Genomic DNA, 17,027 nt, shown 5'->3' with positions numbered 1-17,027 from the left:
CAGAGGGTGCCTTCTCCCCCGCACGTCCCAGTTGGTAACATTTCCAAATATTTTTGAGCAAGCTGAAAACAACCGTGTTGGAGGGGAAGAGAGGGCCTGCTAATACCCTATCGGTTTCACATTCTTAGGAGAGTTCCCAGCCCACCGATCTGCCGTCCTATATCAGGCAATAAGCCTTCAGCTGGAAACTCTACCCCGGCTCTACCTATTGTCCAATGTTTTCCTTCCTGCCAGATGATTGGAATCGCACCAGTTGTTAATTTTACACCTGCTGTTTGTGAATATCCCTGAGCGACCTTTCCAACAACAGCTAGCAGAGGGTATTTCTCGGTGGAGAGATGCACATACATGCACGCAGGAGCAGACAGAAAGGGAACAGGAAGGGGCCTCCCGATGAATGATGAGGGATTAAAATAGCTCTTGCTGGGGCCATTGTGGGATATTGGGCAGCAGGAATGATGAAGCGGATGTTTAAAACAGATTGAAGTGTTGATCTCAGCACAGAGGGCAAAACAGTGTTATCAGATCCTTTCCTCTTTCCAGCTCCCTCCTTGTGCCCATCTCGTTAAGCGATGCCACCCCTGGAGCTTTGAGGTTTAAAGGAACAGACATACAAAAGAATGCGTCTCCCTGAGATGCTGAACCAAGGTCTGGAAAGTCAGAAAACTTTTTCACTTGGGAATTAGAAAGAAATATCTGCCCCAAAGCCCCGCTTATCTCTTCCTTATCCTGCTGTAACTGGTCTTAATGTCACCTCTGGAAGGCATTAGTCACCCAGAAGAGGGATATATCAGCACAGCATGAACAGGAAAAGCCATTGGCTTCACAGTCCTGAATTCTAGTTGGTCTGAGGAAGTCTCAGGTGCTCAGATATCACTGTGACTAGCTTTAATACTCAGATTAAATTAAACAGATCTAGCCCACATTAGAATTGCTGCATTAAATGCACTCTGGTTATTAAAAATGATTTATGGGGCCAGAGATGGAGCAGAGGAGAAACTGGCCATGGACTGAAGCCATGTCATCTCAAGATTTCCTACAGCAAACAGACTCAGGCTTGGACAATATTTGGCTGTAGGAAGTGGAGTTAGCATATGCAGGAGCAAGAGATGGCACATTTCCCTTTGAGGGAATACTGAATATTGAATAAATGTCTCAACATAGTGGTAGATTTCTGCTGAGTGGTAACAGATGTTTGGGGACAGGCAAGCCCGACCCTCATGGAGGAGAAATCAGTGATGTGAGTATCAACATGATTCTGTGTGTACGCTGCTCAGTCATGGGCCTCCATTCCTTCTGGTACAGCAGTGATCAGAGTGCCAAACAATCCCTCTCCCAGGAATCTCAGCTCACCTTTTTTTCCAGAGAACGACTCTGGCTCAAGAACAGACACGGTTCAGAGACTGTGCAAATCTTGCTGTTCACACAGTTCCTCTGCCCTCTAACCTGGCTGAGCACAACTCAAATCGAAAAAGCCTTCTCAGGTTTGAACCCCAGGTGCAAAGCAAGCTGCGAGAGCCTGGGGCAGCAGTCCTCAACTCATGTCACTTGTCACAGTAACAGATCTGGGGGTCTTGCATTGTTTTACATGCAACCTTGCAAACGAAGCTTCAACTGCATCTTGGTTAATTATCAGCCCCATTATATCTTCAGCAAAAGGGGAACTCTGGAATTCGGCCACCTGTCAACCTGAAGAACAACATCTTGACAACTTCAGTTCCCACTGTAGTTTTAACTGCAGAAATCACTGTTCATGTCTTCTCCTAACCAAGCGTGGAAGACAGAACTGTTTGCTCAGAAAGCCTGTCTGCAAGCACCAGGTGAGTGATCTCAACAGAGGTTTGTAACATGCAGCTCCTCAGAAGAAAGGATGTCTCTAATCATTGTGCCACGGAGTTCTTGCAGTTTCTTCTCTTGCCACTTTCATGTCAGCAAGCCATCACTTGCTCTCAGCCAGAAACTCACTCAAGTGCACAGGCAGCTGCAAACAGTACAATGCAGCACAGGTAGCGTTGGAAGGAGTCTCTGTGTCGAGCTCCTCCAAACCTGAGTTGCAAACCAGGGGAACAATAGTTATCTGAGAAAAACAATATCTCAGCTAAGTGAAACCCATCTTTGAAGATCAGGGATGACAGATGAGCTTCTCTATGCAGCCTCACAGACATGCAAACAGCCATCTGCATCTCTGCATTTGGTTCTGTCCTTGGCCAACTCAGTTTAGAAAAGGTTTTGTTTTTCTTGGGCTGTTTTTGTTTACAGCCGCTTGACCGAGGCAGAGAGTTCACCAGCAGCTGAACACAACCCAGGCTCTCCCAAGTGTAAGTTCTCCAGTGAAACATCTGGTTACAAGGCAAGGTCAAACAGGCCTGAAATGGATAAGGGCCACAGACTTTTTCCACAGAACTGCAGCCAGCTGGGAAAAGAACAGGCTTTTCTGGGTACATTTCAGCATTAGGCTGGGAAAAGAAAAAAGAAAAAAAGAGAAAGAAATAGATATTGCAAAAAAGCCTGAGATCAGCAGGCTGGTTCTTTTATTGGTTAAAAGTCAAGACCACCCTAGTTGTCATATGAACTGCTGAGTCTTATTTAGCAGGAATTCTAGTTGTCCCAGATAAACAGAAGGTCTCTTTAAGTCCCTCATTTATTCATATTTACTAGTGCGTATGAATTTCTCTATATCCCACCATCCTGGAATTGCCTCAGACACATATCTCAAGCAGGAGACCTTCTTCCCGCTCTGTCCCTCTCTAATATTTTCTTCTCCTGATTGCATTAGACCCAGAAGGATAAAGGAAGACCTGAACTCCCCCCACACCACAAACCTTGATCTCCTTTTTCTTTTGATCAGAAATTCCTTAGGACTGGACCATTGTTTGTATAGCACCTAGTACCACTGGTGCCCAAGTCAATGTCTGGTTGCAGTACTGACACAAATAATAACAACATGAATTGGTTCATGAATTGGTGTAGAGCTGCTGAAAACCAAAGAAATCATTCAGGAAGCCCAAAGAATGGATCCTTCCACACAGCCCAGGGAATGTTAATAGGCAATCTAAAATTTAGTATGTCCTTGTTTTTAAAAAAGCCTCATTCCTCTGAGCAAGGATCAGGAAAACCCCATGTGAACCTAATGACCAACCAAGCACATGCAACACCCACCAAGAGACAGAGATCTTATCAAGGAGACACAGTGGGAACTGTTTGGTGAATGAGGACTGATTAATGGACCAAAAAAAATTCACAGAAAAGTGTAAATTCACATTATAATGTTTCTACTGCATAAGCTGACCAGCCCTAATAATACTGATCCCTAGTACACGACTTTCAGAGAGAAACAGGTGAAGAACAACTGCCTGAGCACGGGACTGAGCACTGTCTCTGAGCTTCGACTCTTCCTTCTTCAGTGACCTTGACTAAATCTCTCAGCCTTTTTGTGCTTGAGCATCCTTCTCGAAAAGGATAAGGACAATAGCAGACACTCACCTACTTCATGGGGTAATGAATGATTCAGATAGCTCTCATCGACTTCTTCAAGTCCTATACACAATATTCAATGCATCATGCAGCAGCTCGCATTAGCCAGAAAGCTACTGTCTCTTAATGGGATGGAGTTCCAAGGGTGATGGAGAGGGCAAAGGCTGTGGAAGGACCTGGCCTCTGAAACCTTTTCCTCTGGCAGATCTGTCCAAGCTGGGACTCATTTGCAGCAGGATCCACTTACTTGTGACGGGAGGCAAGGAGGGAGCGGGGATGGCTTGCGCTGAGTGTGAGACTGCCATTGTGCCGGGTCACGCTGGAATCCAGATGTCAGGGGCAGAAGCATCTTTTGAGGCACAGCACATCGGCTGCTGCCTTCAGGCACCAGCAATAAAGGACTCCAAATCTGAACTTGGAAGCCAACCAAAATACCAAAAGATTGTCGTGCTTCTCATGTGCATAATCTAACGCCTAATTTGCATGCACTGCTTGTGTATCTTAATCCCAGCTTTCCAGGGGATGCTGTCCCATTCCTGATCCCATCAGCAGATGGACTACATCTGCACAAATGAAAGCCACAGTTTTCCCCCTACTCAGATTTTTCCCACCAAACTGTTGGATGCAGCTGTTACCCAGGCCTCTGCCTTATGCAGTCTTTGGTCTGGATGCACAGATTTTCTTTCACAAGTTTGTTCCCACTTCAGTTGCCCTTCAGGCTGCCTGGACATGAGCAAGCTCCGATCTGGAGTCACTGTGCTCCAACAAATACAATAAGCACTGTTGAGCACATAGTACTGGCTCACTTTTGTCTGTCTTGGAGCACAGGTACTGTACAAAACCCCACACATCTGGACTGGGACTTTACTCAGATATTATGTTTGGGAGTGCAAATGCAGGCTGTTGCTCACTTAAACACAGACTTCACAGAATCACAGAATCACAGAATGGTTGAGGTTGGAAGGGACCTCTGGAGATCATCTAGTCCAACCCCCCTGCTCAAGCAGGGTCACCGAGAACACGTTGCACAGGATTGCATCCAGGCGTGTTTTGAATATCTCCAGAGAAGGAGACTCCACAACCTCTCTGGGCAACCTTCACTTTCAAGTACATCTTTGCAATCCTATTAAAAGCCAGCCATGTGAATTTGCAACTTTGTGCACCCCTCATCCTACAGATAAGATTCAATGAAAAGATTTGCTCTGAGCTTCTGGTATCTTCAAATAGAATTGGAGGGGTAAAATGGAACCTGATCCCATGCTTTTTCCAGAAAGTCCTGGGAACAACCCCAGACACATATTCCATCCCCTGAATAACAAGTAACTACAAGAACACAGAGACTCACACCCTCATTCCTGAATTAGCTTCCCCCCAAACTGAGCCGGTGGTATTAGGAAAAGGTGTATTTGCAAGCCCTCAGGCTTAGATATGGTAGGGCAAACTGATTAGTTTAAAGACAGGTAAACCCAATTTAGAGCACTAAGTGTGCAAATTTTGGAACCCCTTGTAGAAACTGGGCTTGAAAAGCAACATAGCAAAAATTTCATTCATCCTCACCTCTTTCCTTTTCTTTTGTCTTTTCTCTCTCAACAGGGAGAGTCCCTCTAGCAAATCTCATCCTGTATCTTTCAGTTGTGATAAAATAACCTTCCAGCTGCCCAAACCTACAGATCCATGCATTAAGAGTGGGGTTTTGTCATAACATAAAGGGTCAAATAATTTCCCTTTCCCTCTATTTACTTAGGTTCTGATATAAGCAGTCATGTCATTCTCAACCTTTCCTGGGCAAGAGGACTTCTTTGTTTGTTAAAGTTGTACCAAAGCAACCAGTAAAGTTTGGTGAGGCTCTCCTCCATGCTGCCAGGAGGGAGAGAACTGCACTGACTGAGAAACTGTCTGGGACTTGGGCATTTTTTTTCCTCTTCCTTTAAAGCATAAATGTTTTGGCTACATCAGTAAAACTGATCATTTTCTCTCGCACTCCTTATTTCTGTTACTTCTGGCCTGCTTGAAACATCCTTTCCTACGCAACATTTACTGCACCATAGGGGCACCAGCCTCTGAAGCCAAGCCTGCTGCTCCCCACACTCCAGCAACACAGACGTTCTTGGGCAGCCAGATCCAGTATCATCTGGGGAGCAGCAGTGAGCCCATCCATGCCCCATTCTCTGCTCCCTCTGGTCCCGGGACGTGGCATCTGCCAGCACTGCACCTCCGCTGGGACAAGTCCCTGCCCCGCTCCCTGTAGGTCTCATTTAGGAGGCACCACCAACTACTGCTGAGAACAGGGAGGTGCCTGTGGGTGCACCTCCATCACCTGCCCATACCAATGGTTTAAGGGTGCTGACTGAAAGCATCCGTTGTGGCTGGGCAGCTGTCCAAGCAAGTTAGTTGAACGCAAGCTCAGCTGCATTTCCATGGGTAGGATCACGCTCCTGGATCGCAGTGTAGCCAACCCTCATATTGCACTGGGCAAAATCCACAGCCAGGGAAACAGGCCTCCCAAGCTTCTACCCTCTCTGGTTATTCACAGCAGGGATAAGCAAGGCTTCATCTATAATCACCTAAAAACATCACATGATTCATGCTCTCACAGTACAACAGCTGAGCACGCTGCAGGATACACAGCAACATACATTGGTGATGCACCATTACACACTATCCCATTGCAAGCCCTGTTGAAACGCTGCCATCAAATTATTTCAGCTGATCAAAGTAGGAAAAAAAGATAGAATATTAAAGCCCCAGATATCAAATTAATAAGAATAAAAGCATGTAGGTGAGAATTAAGAAGGCATTAACATTCTGATGGCATCTGCTGCCTAAATTAAACTACAGGAAAAAAAAAAAAAAAAACGAGTTCAGCTGACGCTCAGGATCAGGACAAATAGTTCTCAAATGGAAATTACAGTTTTGAAAATTATGCACCAAAAAAGGATCCAAATTAGGACATTTCTGATTTGTGAAGTTCTTTCTCCAGGTGGGGATCTCAGGCTTGGATGGAGGGCTGGCAACATGATTTGGCAAGATGCTACAGTTGCTCAGTTCCTACATCCCCCAGCAGGACCAAATTGGCCCATTGCCCAGCTGGGGCAGTGCCTTGTCATATCTCCAGTCCTTGTGGGCCTCCATCCCCTTTTGGCGTGGGACCATGGGGATTTGGTGTACGAAGCGTGTTTCATTCATGAAGACACCAACATGGAAGAGGAGGAGGAATTAGGCCTGGATTTTCAAAGAAGTTCAATGTTAAATTATGTGGGTAACTGCATTCGTAATTTACATGAGCAGTTACTGTGACAACTAATAGTGAACGTCATAAATAGCTGGTTGAGCATGTAATGACCTGAGTTATATGCACCATCATGTTTCTTTGGCACACCAAATTAGGTGTGCATACACATTTTGCATGCCCCAATGGACTCCTACCTCAGCAAAGAGCCTTAATTTCACAGTACAAGCCTGATCTCAGCAGCCCAGCACAGTACAGACAGTTTATGTGATGCAAAAAGCTGGCACAAGCTCTGCGGCCCAGGTCGGAATGGATCCTCAGACAGCTAATTAATTTTTACTGCTCCTTTGTGAACTGTAAATTACCCTTCGTTTCCTAGATTTCTGTCCCATTTTTTCCCTGCCTTTCTCTAGTGAAGCAGTAAAAAGGGAAAAGTGCCAATAATGGGCTCTCATTGTGATAAAAGCAGCCACGACTCACTCGCGCTTTGAACAATGCTCTGCTTAGGACCAGAATACAAAGGCAAATGGGTTTCAAGAAACTGTCCAGAGATAATGACTTTTCCTGAAGACGGGAGGATCTGATGAATACTTAAGAAAAAAAAGGAGGGGGGGAAGGTGTCTGTTCCTGCAGGACAAACACAACCAACTTCCGCTCTTGCATGGGCTTAAAAACAAGATAAATAATCTTCTCTTAGAGACCAAGTTCATCAGTATTGTCTGCACAAGAGCAAGGGAAACTGCCTACAACGCTGAACCACTAACGGCCTCCCCTTCTCCCTCAAACAGGAAAGAAGAGCTTCTCTCCCAGAAAGAGTGACCTTCAGACCACACACACCCCACATCTTTAGAGACCAGCCCCTGAGCAAATGGTGCTGGAACAAGGATGGGCAGCTTTTTTCACTACTGCTGTGACCCTGTTCAAAGACTAAAGCTGCTGACTTTCCTGTTGAATCCAGATAGCAACACCCTGCCAAGGGAAGATCTAATAGTACATACAAATCCACCAAGACACGGTTCCAGTGTGTTTTCTTTGCTGATGCCACTGTCATCCAAACCTGTTATCTTTAGTCACACATCTATCAGAGGCAGAAGTAGCTGTAGAGTAAAAAATCATGACACACCTGAGATGAACTTTGCACAGGCTCTGCTAAAATTCAGCACAACTTCAGTGTGGTGAGAATCACTTCACCCTAGTGTCAGGACACCAGTATTTGCACTAAATCTGCTGATAACAAAAAAGTTTGGCTGGAATTTTCATGTGGTTGCATCTACCAAATGCCCTTTGAAAGGCCATGGCTACAATAACATGAGGAAGATCTCTGGGTCCATGATGTTGGGATGCTGCAGGAATGAGAACACGGCATTGCTGGGGTGCCTTTATGGGGCCTTCAGCATATTAGATACTTCTATTGCAAAACACCACATTCCTCAGCTCTGACGGAGCCTCTTTTATCTCAGCTGCAGATTCCTAAGTCAAAATCGCTGCCAGATCACTGTGCACAGTGAGTTAATGGCCACAAAACCGGAGTGTCTCTTGCCTCAAGTCATTTACCCATAGCATCAATGACGTTATCATGTTCAGCCCGTATTTACTACAGCTACAAACTGATTCAGAGAAACCTGGAGTACAGGATTAATTATTACTCTTGGGATGTTGAAAATGGATACCAGAACGGACTTCCAAATTAGGTATCTAAAAGTCCTGCATCTCCCAGGAGAGCCCCATTACATCTCCGTACTCGTTCTAATGGAATCTATAGCATGTGAGCACGGCTTTGCCTCCCACAAGCCCTCCCTGCATAATTAGCCCCAGCTCAGATTGCTACTTTCTGTAATGGCTGGAGAACCACTTTCTTCAGGCTACTGAGATGCAAAGAGGAAATGTTTATTGCAAAATGCAAGTCAACCACAGCCAGTGGGTCTGGACCATGGTGGAGGGATACAGAAATGGCTTCTTCTTCTTTTTTTTTGCCTCAGAAATAGAACTCACTAAAAATAGCAGTTCCTCAGGAACAAGACTGCCTGAAAATAGCTGTTTCTCAGGAGCAGGGCTGGCTGCTTCTGAAAGAAGTAGCTATTAATGTATAATTGTCCCTGAGGCTGGTTTCTGAGAAAATGCTGTACATACAGAGGGCTGTAATGAGATATGTTCACAGGCAGGAAAACATAGGCACCCCTCTCTTGTCAGAGGTCCTGTAAACTCCAGTAGTTCACATAAGTGCAGTTGGTTCACTGATCTTAGGCATAATTAGATCCGTAACAGCATTGGGAGGCATTTTCCCCTGTGCTGGTTTAAGCAGTGCTGGGATTCTCTTATTATCCAGACCAGTAAATAACAAAGCTGGGGAATGCTGCTGCCATCAGCTCTAGCTAAACCTACATTGGTTCTTCTCCCAGGACTGGGAAAGCCTTACAAAGCTGAAGCAGGCTTTGAAACTTCAGCACTCTCCTTCCGCAGCAGGTCCAGGAACTTTGTTGAATTGCAGGTTGTGCAATCTACCTCCAATTTCCTGCTCTACGCAGCACTCAAAGTTTTCTCATGTAGATGGTACGATGCAATAAAGCTTCCGAAGAAGGGCCCTACACCTCTAACACTGTGGTGTTGCCTTACAATGAGGAAACAGCAATTGCTTGTGAGATTGGTTGACTGGCTGGTCATTCCCTAGAATTTCTCTCTCAACCCTTTTTTTTTGTCACAGGTGCAACAGTCTTTTCCTGTGTCTTCTTTTTTCCTTCCCAGCACAGCCACCCAATATCTGTACAGAGGCCATTCTCCTCCACTTCTTCTCTAGAGGAAAACTCCAGCAGACCAAAAGTAACTGAGATTAGGAAAAGTCCAGAAGAAGAGAATCTTGCAAAGCAGCAGCTTTAAGGAAACAGTAGTGCAGATGAAGTGCAGTGGGCTATGACTCTGATTGCAGCCATCATTTCAATCCCACAACACCAGGGCCATAGCATCCTCTGTTGAGAGCACCACTGGATCCCACAGGCTGGGTAGGACTGGGCTGTGTCATTACTGGATGGAAATCTACAGACTGCCTGTACATTTCTGTGATATTAGTGTTTCCTCGTGTAGTATCTTCCCTCTCTATTCACTGGTGATCTGATGCTTTAGCACGCTGGCAACAGTAGAAGCAGCCTTCTGGAGGAAGAACAGGGCAAGTTCTGGCCACCGAGTAGCCCAAGGTAGTTTCTAGCTCGAGAAATTACTCTCTTTGTCCTGACCAAATTCCAAAACAAGAAATGGCACTCTGCTTGTAATTATTGCAGGCTGCAGTTTTCATTATGGAAAGTGCCTTTACTTCTGTGGGTAGGTTTACATCGCAGTGTGCAGCAAAAACAGACATTCCCAGACTTGATTTTAGCCTAGTTTCCTTAGGAGGGAATACCAGTGAAGATGCAGCCACGCTGATTTCACACACCCAGTGCTGTGGGAAACGTGTAAAACACAAATCCTATGCTGCCGAAACTCTGGTGCCTGACATGGCCAGGCAAAACTAGAGCAGGTGTAGGCACACCTCCACACATCCTTGACATCTGACCTCACAGTTAACTGGTCTTTCCCTTCCTTATTGCTAATATGCTAATATTGCTAATAATGGTGATAATATATAATAAAAATAATACATAATGCTAAACTACATACATTAAGGGGAAGACACGCAATATGCTTCTGTATACATATAGTCCTTGCCTGTTTATTTTGTTAGAGTTTTTAAATATGTCTTGGGACCCTCAAATCAAATAGCCCACAAAAGACAGAGTGCTTGACATCATTTCTGTTTGATACCAGCAGGGTGTGGACCTTTTACAGCTCAGATCGGTTTGATTAAAAAAACATTTTGCTGCAGCCATCATACAGTGCTCATTAAAAAGTACTCTACATCTGAATAGCATTTATCATGCAGGAATCTCACCATGTTTTACAAAATGTAATTAATTAAACTTTACAGCTCCCCTTGGAGAGGGATATGGAAAATGGAGTTGCCTTAATCCATCACTGAAATGCAGCAAACAGTGGGTTAGAGGAAAGCAGCTGTTCAACAGCATGCAGCAGCTCTAGGCAAGAAGAGAAGCTCTCCAGGCAAAATCACCTAGGGAATGTACTACACACTTTGCGCTTGCCTGAATCGTATAGTTACTTTCACTATGGGTTAAATCCCAACTCTTGCAGAAAACTGTGTGATTTCTCTTTCCCCCCAGGCTTATATCTGAGACACCTGGCAGCACAGCATGACTTGTCTCCACTAGAAGCATGCCATCTACTGAATTCCCGGCACTGCTAAAGACCAGGGGGCAGCCACAGTCCTGACCAGAACCGAGAGAGGCAGAAGATATAAAGCCATACGGCCACAAACTGCATCGCACAGTACTGGAATGCTGTGCAAGCTAGTGCTTAAAGGGGAGGGAGGGTAAAGTCCCCTTAATCCCTCGCCTACTTCCCTCTCCCCTCCCCACTGGTAAATCCACACCTGTTAAAGGTCACCCTGAAATGAAACACATTTGAGTATTTCCTGCTCCAGCTCAGCTCCTCTGCTCCAGGGGCCTGCAGTCCTGACCAGTTCATGCTGCAGAGCAGGAGAGGGAAGGGGGGCGCCCATGTGACCTGCCTGAATGTCAAAGTCGCATGGCTGAAATCCCACCCAACTCTTAGCTGATCTTTAGAGAGGAATCTCTTTCTCACCCTGGCTTTAAGCTCCTTTCTTGCTGAGCATATAGGATAACACGGTCACTGGGCAAACCTGATTAAACAGATCTGTTATGCCGCTTTCATTACCTTGCAAAAAGCTAGAATTTGATCTAGTGCAAGTTGGGGTGGGGGGGGAAGGCAAAGCATCCCTGACTCATGAGTGAAGTACCACAATGAAAACCCAGAGATATGTGTGGGGAGGGAATGAGGCAAAGAAATGTGTGCATCCACGCTGCACCAAAGAGAAGCACTAAGAAAAGGGAGAACAGATGGAGGAGGAGGTATCTTACCAACTCACTCACCAACTAATTGAACACAACCGTGAGTCCTGTAGTGGTGATTGCAGCTATTGATTGGAGAAAGATGCATGGTCTAACTCTCTGGATGCGCAAATGCTAAACTGGAAGGCCTGGGCTATACTTGTAATGACAGACAATTTGCTCCTGGGAGCTGAGCTGTGGCTCTCCCATTGCAACCCTATAGATCTCTTGATTTCTTAGTGTCTTCTAAGAAGACATTTTACATCATCCACCAGTGAAAGAATAAGAATGAGCTCTAAATGAAACACTAATGCTTCTTGTCTCCTAAACACTTATTTCAATCTGATGTCTTCCCACTATTGCAGGTTAAGTGGCTGCAGCCATCAGGAAGAAAGAGTAACTAACTCTGGTATAAAAGCACTTCCAGAAGCGCAATGGAGACATGCACTGGGTTAAACTGGAAATCATCTGTGTTCTGAGATCTGCAGAAAGCAACAGCAATGGGCATCTCCACAGTGTGGTAGAAGCGGTAACATCTCAGACTCACCGGTGCAACAGATCTTCTACCTAGATGCACGCCAGCAGAGTGAGAATAGCCAGCGACTACTTCACCTGGGAGGGCCAGTTAGACAACAACCACGCAAGGCCATGCAAATGCTGAGTATTTTCATCAGATGTAAAGGTGGGAAGGAAAAAAAGAAAAGGTACAAGGATTGTGCTGGAGGAACTGACAGTGGATTCAAAGATAGTAACAAACAAGGTGATTTTTTAAGTCTCTGCCGTGCTATTTGATTGGTCTCTAAATCCTCCCCACAGAACATGAGGCCCAGCTGAAGCTGAAGCACTCACACTTAGCTGAACAGGCACGTTGATAAGATGGGAGTCATTGCACAAACCTTCCCCGTGCTCATGAATACAGATCTGCTTGCACACACGGAAGGTATGTTCTGCCCTGCCCCTCTGGATTGATACCACCATGGTTTTCCCAGTGGTTACATGTCTTTCCTCTTTTTAGCAGGAAGAAACTGGTTTTTACTGGCGCCTGGTTTTATTTTCACGTTTGTCGATGGGGAACAGGCAGTCCCAGATACAGCTGTCGCTGCAGCATATTTATCTTAGTGAAAATTCCTGCTTGGGTTTTGCAAATGTTTTAATTAACGTAAATTATTTTACTACATTTTACTACTGATAGCATATAATTATCTCCCCACAGGTATATATTTAGCTAACCAGAAGGCTGATCAAAGACCTACAAAATAAGGTACTTTTGCAACTGGCACTAGATACAAGCAGAGACCAGCATGATGGGACCAAAGGCGGGGGGGGAGGGGGAGAATTCCCCCTTCCGCAGTCCTAAACATCAGTGCTCAAATTTCCCCATTTGAAATTATCACAACATTAATTTACCCATCTTACCAGAGGAGCACAAAGATGCATGAATACTTAAGCGTTGTGAAGGAAAAAAGAACCATGTAGATGCTAAACTATTAATGACCGGTAAGCAATCTCTTTTGTAAAGTTTTTTGAGGTTGACTAAATAAAATGGCTCTGTAATAATACAGAGCAAGCAATCCGATTATGGTCATAGGTTAATTCTCTCAACTGATTTTGCTGGGTCAATCCCTACATATTATTATCTATGTGAGGGAATTCACCATTTTCCTGAGGAAGTCTGACCATGGAAGAGATTCCAAATTTCACACCCCTTTCTCATCATAGTCAACTCAGGACCTCTGGTTTCCACTGCAAACACATTTTTAGATGAGTAAGTTTGAGACCTATGCTGAGCAGCTGCACTGCTCTCACCACCTCAAACTGTTCACACAATTAAAAACAATAGATAGGATCAAGCTACCTGGGACCGTCCTACCTTTTCTCCAAATTACTGGATGATAAAACATGCATCTCTACATTGAGCTTCTGGAAGTGCTTGTATCCCAGGGTCACTCTTTCTCCTTGATGGCTGCAGCCTCTTAACCTGTGATAGAGGGAAGACATCAGATTGAAATAAGTGTTTAGGAGCCCAGAAGCACCCTACGCCAAACCGCATGTTTCAGAATCTTATCTGTCCACTTGTGTAGGTTTGATCCTTTATTAAAAGCACTGGGTGCTTCATCATCAGTTTCAGTGGGCGCAGGATCAGATAGGTAAATCCTCATCTCTTGACCTTCTTGAAGGCCATTCTGTGCCACTTTACACACCTATGAATACTGTGTCTGCTTTTTATTATAGTGTCACTGAGCACCAGTCCCAGGTGAGACCCTGAGTGTCCAAGGTGTGGCACATAGAACAAAAAAACAGTCCCAGCCTCTAAGATCTTACAGTCGGAGGGAGGTTGTATTTGACTCTTCACTTTTCCTTTTAAACAACTTTAATGAAAAGTGTTACTTAACTCTTCAGCTGTGTCTGAGTCTTTAGACTAAAAGCTACAATATTATGTGCTATGGTTGTTACTGGAATAAGGAAATGTCTTTCATGCTTATTGACGTCTTTTGCAAAATAGTCTGGGTATATGAGTGACGTACTCCCTATTATTTCCATGCCATTACTTATAAAGTTCATAGCATTTTCTAGAGGGGTCCTCAGCAAGATGAAGACCTCAGGGCAACACTCCATTAGGCTTTTATTTTTATAGGTTGGGTTAAACCTTCTTCAAACTGGTAGATATAACTGTTTTCCTTTATTTAGGGTAGCTGAAGGAGACATTAAGTCTGTATTTCCACCCAAAATGCAAGATTGCTCAAGTATCTGAAAGCTCTGAGGGGATGGTCTCGGTAGGGTATTAAGCAGAAAGAAGATTGTGTGTAGATGGACAATACAGTTCAGGTGGAAGAGGAGAGAGAAAGGGAGCATATTTAAACAGGCAGGGAACGGAAGTTTCAAACAGCCTGAACAATCATTGATATAAAACCTGGACTGAATACAAGAAATAGAGGGATTTGGGGTCACACTGCTGCCTGGAACAGGTCGGGAGCTGTGAGCAAGGAAACTGGCTCTCAACTGCATGATTTCTTCTGTGTTCAGGAAAAGAGGGCTGTGCGCATTCTTGTAAGCAAACAGAAATACATCAGAAATACCTTTCTTCATCACTCCTCCTCCAATCTGGATCAACCAACAAGACCTTGAATTTTGGCCAACAGCGGGGGTCAAAGGGAGGAAATGTGTGCTAGAGAACCTCGCACACATCTGTACCAGTTAACTCTTCCTGCTTGGTTCAGGATTAAGATGGCATAAGGACAACAGCCCTACTCCTCTCTTACTCTGGACCAGCACAGGCAGTCCACGCCAAGGTTTAAGTCACTGCTGTCCGTAACTGCATGGGAGATGTATCCTTTTTACAGACTTCCACTCCTACCCTAACAACTCAGACTTCCCCAAACCCTGCTATAAGCAGTTTAAGCAACTCTAGGTGCTCTTCCACTCTGCAGGAAACTCCTTAAAATGAGGGACCTGCCACTGCCTTTTTTCCTGTAGGTAAATTAACTTGCCTTTCATGAACAATCCTGTTTAAAACAATAGGCTGCCTTGCAATCTATGAAGCATGCTTTTATGCAAGTTTGAAGCACGCTTTTATGCAAGTACAGTAAAAAGGCCGCAGAATAGTTCATCAGGGTACACTTCTGCAATAAAAAGACAGTTACCGGTAAAGTGCAATAATACAATAAAGAATAATTTAATAAAGGGAGTTTTAACTCATTTTAGAGAGAATAGATTCAGAACCATTTCTTTAAGTGAGCAGGCACACTGTATTTTCCTAATCCTAGTTTCTGCTAATAAGTAACAGGTAGTAATTTATTCCTTCTGCTTTTATCTTTATGTTAAGGGAGAGCACCGTTCAATATAAATACATTGATTTCAGGAAAATAGAGGCTGAAGATACAAGCCAGACATCTAGATCAGCCTCTGAGTGAGATGCATTACAGAGCAGCATAGTCTCTTGAGATGACAGAGGTCCCAGGCCTCAAGTCACTTAATACCAGGTAATACAAACCCTTTGTGGCAAGAATCCTGCAATGGCAGGAGGAAAGCATGTGGAACAGGATTCTGTGATCTAAGAGAAGTAGAAACTAGAGAGATGTAGTTCAGTGTTTATGTAGGAGCCCTGTGGGCCCCCTTCAGTGTTCTTAATTTAGTCTTCATCATCTCTGATCCGTTCTAACAGTCCTCTGTGGGATGGATATTTAATAACGAGGAAATCTGGGGTCCTGGCTGACCTGTCACAAGCAGTGGTGGATGGCTGCTCCCTGTTTACTGCTGTATCATTTTGCTTTTCAGATTCAGCACAATAAACAACAACAAAACCTGACACTGTTTTATGAACCTGAATTATACGATTTAAAACCTCTAGAGGTCAGGCTAATTTAGAGTATCTTTCCAGCAGGAGCATTTTGCTAAGTGCGAGTGACATCTGCTGGAATCCTCTTCCCCTTAAACCATCCTCCCGCCCATCACGGCCAGTTCTGCAGGTGTTTATCTGCCCAGGGTGGCTCTCCTGGGTGACTGTCTACATTAAAACCCCCAGAAAGAGACGTAGGCAATATGAAATAAATCTGGGTGCCCCTTCACTATTGCAGGAGGCAGGAGTAGTCCTCATCCACACATCCTCATACATTACCTCTTTTCCACTGCTCTGGTTAGACAACTGTACTTCCAGGAGACACGGAGGCCTGGCCTCTCCTTCTGTTGTTGACATCCTTTGAGAGGAGCTATGGTAAAACGTGGCATGTTCCCATGTGGAAAAATCCTGCCTGGGCACTGAAACAGGACCACACAATATATTACTCCCCTATCGCTTAATCCCCATGAAGGAAATGGTCAATGTTCCTCCTCTAGCCTTCAAGCCATCTAAGACTGTAGGAGAGGGCAGTTTGTCCTGGTCCCCCCCAAGGAGAGATCTGAAAGTCCCTAACTTCTTACATTACAATATATCTTAACATATTTAAATATCTGTTATAGTATATAACATTACTAACAAACATTTATATACGAGTCGCAATTTTTTCATGCTAAGCCCACAGGAAAAGGTTCATTTTGGGGACATCAACAACCCCCAAAACAATCCTGAGGGGAAGACGTAGATGTGTGAATTTTTCTCTCTCTGGTATTTTGTCACGACCAGCCGCAGTTTTCACCTGTCTGTGCAGAAGCGCTGGTACAGGGGCTTCCTGCGAAGCCTCACAGGCTGCGTCACCGCTTGGTGACTTATTTTGCCCCGAGGCTTTCCCCTCGCGGCCGGGCTAACGCCGCGGCGTGCCCGGAGGCCGGCTGGACGCGGGGAGGGGCGGGAGAGGGGCTATGGCAGCTCGGGGCCCTGCGGGTTTCCGCTCCTCGCTGGCCGCTCTCGGGCCAGGGTGACGCGCGCCCTGCCGCCT

Source organism: Apteryx mantelli, chromosome 16 (genome assembly GCF_036417845.1).
Source record: "Apteryx mantelli isolate bAptMan1 chromosome 16, bAptMan1.hap1, whole genome shotgun sequence".
Classification (NCBI taxonomy): Eukaryota; Metazoa; Chordata; class Aves; order Apterygiformes; family Apterygidae; genus Apteryx; species Apteryx mantelli.
Note: the sequence above shows the minus strand (reverse complement) of the source record.